The sequence below is a fragment of the Lissotriton vulgaris genome, chromosome 3_1, assembly GCF_964263255.1.
Source record: "Lissotriton vulgaris chromosome 3_1, aLisVul1.2, whole genome shotgun sequence".
In the NCBI taxonomy this organism is placed as follows: domain Eukaryota; kingdom Metazoa; phylum Chordata; class Amphibia; order Caudata; family Salamandridae; genus Lissotriton; species Lissotriton vulgaris.
Genome location: NC_141689.1, coordinates 874,217,986 through 874,223,509, shown reverse-complemented (window position 1 = coordinate 874,223,509; position 5,524 = coordinate 874,217,986). Strand labels below are relative to the sequence as shown.

At 37.9% G+C, this 5,524-nt stretch overlaps 1 pseudogene; it reads left to right on the top strand.

Annotated features, from left to right (window-relative positions):
• Window positions 1-4,251: 4,251 nt before the first annotated feature.
• LOC147727147 (uncharacterized) lies at window positions 4,252-5,269 on the top strand (annotated as a pseudogene).
• Window positions 5,270-5,524: the final 255 nt, after the last annotated feature.

The following is a 5,524-nucleotide window of genomic DNA, read 5'->3' as shown; positions in this document are numbered from 1 at the left end:
GAGCAGTAGCGGACCCCCCTCCCCCAAGTGCCTTGAGACCCTCTGGGTGAGTAGCGCGCTATACAAATATCCTGATTGATTGATTGATTGATTGCCTGCATGCTCGGGATGTGTAGCGCGCGAAGTTCCCCATGAGGTTTGTCCCGCCCGCTCGCGTCCCCTTATTTCTGGTCACTACTAACGTGTTCGCGAGTTATTCTGTGCCAGATTGCAGTTTCTGCGTGTTCGGCAACTCGATCTTACCGACAAGCATCCTCGCGCACGCGAAAATGCTATTGAGCGCGCGAGAACTACGCTACGCAGCAGTTTGCGGAGTATTCGACAACTTCGCGTTCTCCGCGGAGCGCGGAGTTGCCGAAACTCCGCAAACTCCGCGAACGGAGCGTAGTTCTTCGCCCAGGGTTAGTTTTCATACTAAATTTAAGAATGTGTATTGGTTCCTACTTATAAGTACCTAGAACTTACACATAACCCAAAAGCTCTTTTCAGAGCTACCTTAACTTTATTTACTCTTTTGAAATTTCGAATGTACCTTTTTTCACTAATTTTCACTTATGTTCGCTTCCCGGTTCGCTACCCAGTACGCGTACCGGCAGCTAACCGCGCGAAAAATTCAATTTTTTTTCTCGACATATATGAGCCTCCTCAGCCACCCTCAGAAATCCTAGGGGGTCAGGATACGTCTAAAGTACCCCCTTCTACCCATTCTGAACATTATTTACCCTCCATCTTGTATCTCAATTCTACCGAAACACAAAATGGAGGACTCCCGTAACGCTGCAGGTTCGCGTACCGGGACACGCACTGACAAGCACTCGCTCAAAAAAGGTGGGAAACTAATTTACATAAAAACCACTGGAGACACATTCACCAATTAAACATTAGCTCATACTACATACCAATCCCTACCATTTTCACAAATTTGGTTGGAATTCCATTTAGCCATTTAGCATGTAGAACTAAAATCCCTGAGGTAAATTACTTCACAAAACATATCGGAAGTGTTGGAATTGACAACCAATTAAAATATTACTTTCAATTTCTACTATTATATCATGACATTTGATTGGTTATGTACCTGAATATATATAAACAAAGAGAGAGAAACACAGCCATTTTGACTACTACTTCTTGAAGTGCATATCCACTACATTTCAAGTGATAACTTCAAGTTGTATTTAAAAGGTAAGATATTATTTTAAAAACTGAAGTATGTTCTGTACTGTAAGCTAATTAGGAAAACATTTTCTCATAGCTATATTCTATCACTCTGTAATACTTATAGAATAAAATAGACTTCTCTGTTTTAGTTATGGATGGAGTTAGACTTGTCTTGTATAATTCAGAATTGACTAAGAGTTTATTTGATAATTTTTTCATATTTCTACTTCCAGTTTGATACCATACACTGCCCAACGAAAAATCACTGTTTAAAAAACCAAACAACCTGTCTGTACTTAAACCCAACAGTGCCCTATCTGTACTGATATATTTTTTAAAAATTCATTTTTCAGCATACAAAATGGAAGGACAACAGAAAAATAACTTGGAAATTGAAGCAGGAACGAAAACAGATTCAGAAATTGACCATGAATTCAATGATGATTCACGGAACAATGAACTTCTGCAATGTGTGGAAGCAGTAGATTTCCTACTGGAAAATGAAAAAAAAAATGATAATGAATTTTTAGAATTTCTTTTAAATTTTGAAAAAGAATCAGAAAAATAAATTTTTATTTCATAATTCAAAAATTGTTTGACACATTATTCATTTTTATATGTATTTTGTAAACTAGTAGCAAATTGATTATAATGTGAAGTCAGACTTTAAATATACTGTGCAACTTTTTTGTGTTACATACTAAGTTTGCTCATAGTTACTTCCTTTCTTCCACTATATTATCTCCAATGTGTATTTAACATCTCTTTATCATCTCCTACCTCCATATTGTTTCGGCTTTCCAGACAGACTATGGTATGAATTCCATATACCACAAAAACTTCAGAAACAACTTGCAAGATATCTTCAAAGGAGACGGCGTTTATTGATTTTTAGACTCTGCATTGGTACCTACATGTTGCTACGTAAATAAAAATAAACAAAAAAACCAACAAAACGAACAATCAATAAACATACAATAAGTTAAAAGTCAATCATTCTTGTTTCCTTATAGTACGCTCCCCGGACCGCTTTCCGGTGCGCGTACCGGGCGCACCCCACGAAAAAAAACGATTTTTTTTTTTTATTTTTTGGCCCCGCGGGGCCCTTTTAAAGCCTCCACATCAAACATAAGGGGTCAGGGAGGATCTACTATGCCCCCTTATGGTCATTTGCCCCTTCGTTTTTCTCCTCCTCTTGTCTCTCGATCCTACCGAGAGACAAGATGGCGGCCGCTCCGGACTGTTTAGAATGTTGACAAACACCGGAGAGCCAATCAGCTTCGCTTCGCAAAGCTCCGTTACGCGAAAAGTTCGCGAACCGGAGCGCTATCCGGGACGCTGTCACAGATATATCTTTTTTTTAAAACGTTAATTTCTCAAAATCCACTGGAGCACATATATTGAGACCCAGCAAAGGCACATCGGACTAACAGTCCCTACAATTTTGCCAAGTTTCGTGCAAATCCATTCAGCCGTTCGAGCTAAAAGTGAGGCCATGGAACGCCCTATGGAAAACTCAATGTTAAAAATGCGTTTTGGGACCCCCCTTTTTTCTCGGCCCCCCTTGACGAAACCCCCCCAAATTTTCAGGGGCTGCTCAGAAACAAAATGTGCCATTTTCCTGAAAATTTCAGCCGATTCCGTCCACAAATGCCAAAGTTATTAGACATAGAATTTTCAAAAGTTCTATAGAGAAAAAATCCTAACTATATATACCTACTGGCGACCGCCAGTAGGTAATATATATATATATATATATATATATATATATATATATATATATATATATATATATATATATATATATATATATATATATATATATATATATGTATATATATATATATATATATATCACCACAGAGGTTCCCCGCAGAAAGGGATACCCCCAACCTCAAGGGAGGAGGAACAGCAGCCAAGAGAGCAAACTTGGCAAAAGTCCAAGTCCAACAAACAAAGAAAAGCTATTCAACACAAGGCAATCCAATGCAAGTTGCTTTATTCAACAAATCACCACTGATAGATAGATAGATAGATGGATGGATGGATGGATGGATGGATGGATGGATGGATGGATGGATGGATGGATGGATGGATGGATGGATGGATGGATGGATGGAAGGATGGATGGATGGATGGATGGATGGATGGATGGATGGATAGATAGATAGTTAACAGAGATGACAATACTTTCAAATACACAAGCCTTATTATACGGCTAAGCTCCTAATACAAACAACCTTAATGCTATGCAGAGATGTCACTACCTACACCCTCCCAGAACAGTACAGCAATAAAATATGACAGAAAAACAATACAAATCGGCACAACACTTCACCCCACCACAAAACATCATCAAAACAATACAACCAGAGAACCACACAAAACAAAAAGACTAGAAAATCAACATGACACAACACAATGAGCACGCTCTTGAAATGAAATGAAATGGATTGATGAAAAAACATTTAAATTTCTGGAAACGAAATACCCTCGCAGACCAAAATTATATATGTTACCAAACATTCATAAAGACATTGAGAAACCACCCTTCAGACCCATTGTGTCAGCCTGTGAGTCTATATCTGACAGTATTGGTAAATATATAGATTGTTACCTACAGCCGATTGTGCAAAAAGGACAACCTATATAAAAAAGACATGACAGCTTTCCTTAACATGCTCAGAATGATCCAACTAGATGCAAACATTGAATACTGGTTATGTACAGTTGACGTTGTGTCATTATACACATCAATTCCCCACAACGAAGGCCTTGAGGCATTTGAATGGAACTTACTTCGAGATGAAGAATGTGAAGCCAACAAAGTTTTTCTCATTGAACTGATGCACTTCGCGTTATACCATAGTTATTTTGAATGGAATAACAAATATTATAACCAATGCAATGGTACTTCAATGGGCTTTTGGGGGGGCCCCCTCATATGCTAATTTGTTCATGTCGAAATTCGAACAACACAACATCTTAAACAATACCAATTGGACAAACCATCTTATGATATTCAAAAGACATATTGACAATCTATTTCTGATCTGGAGAGGAGAAAAGGAACAGTTACTCATCAACATCATGGAACTCAATCAATTGAACCCCAGAATTAAATTCACCCACACCATGGACAAAGAAACAATTTCGTTCCTAGATGTACAAATCACCATCATCAACCAACAACTACAAACTCAAGTATACAAAAAGGCCACAGACCGCAACTGAAGTTTACTTTTCCAAAGTTTTCATTCTGAAACTTTAAAGAAACATCTTCCGACATCCCAATTCATTCGACTCAAAAGAATCACTTCTGACCCGCACATACTGGAAAAAACTATTGAAGAGCAACAACACCAATACCTGGCCCGTGGATTTCCTAAAGAGATTCTTGAAGAATCATTCAAAAAAGATTGCGAAATACTCAAGAGAGTGTCTATTAACTCCTGCAGTACAAACTACAAAACAAAAAACAGTATGTGTACTAACATTTTCGACAGCTGCCAAAAAAATCAAGAGAATCATCAACCACCATTGGGCGCTTATCAAAGATGAACCAGACGTACAAAATTTGTATAGCGATCAATTAACTTTCGCGTTCAAAAGATCATGAAACTTAAAGGAGGTTCTAACCACCCAAAAAGTCGACAAAACTCAACATAAAGGCATGTCTAAATGCTTGAATTGCATACATTGCAATAATGTAATAACCGGAAACACATTCATGCATCCTACTAAAGGCCACAAAATAGATTTACAATACACTGGCACCTGTGATTCCAAAAATGTCATTTATGCTATCAAATGCCCATGTGGCAAAATATATGTTGGCCAGACAGAAAGGAAGATAAAAATAAAAATGTCAGAACACAAAAGCAACATCCGCACGAAGAACACGAAATCTGCTGTAGCCACTCATTGGCTTGAAAACAACCATCAAATAGCACAACTCAAGTTTACCATACTGGAGATACTCCCACAACGCTGGGACATGGATCCTGTGAAACAGTGTTTACAGGCAGAAGTTTCCTGGATCAAAAAACTCAATTCCCTCCAACCAACAGGGATAAATGATAGAATTGAATTTTCATGTTATCTTTGATATTTTGGCCCAACTTGGAACTCAAAGGTCCCTTCACTCCCTCACCTCATCTACTAGCGACTTGTTTGATTAAATATCATCAGCTAAGACTGCTAATCTGCACTATCACCTACTTATAATGCTATACACCATCTGGGTATATTGTGATGAAATATGTATATGCATTTTGTAGTTTATGCCCACGATACATCAAACTTCATTATATGAAATTTATCATGACTGAATGTTTGTCACATCCATATTGTTCGCATCTTA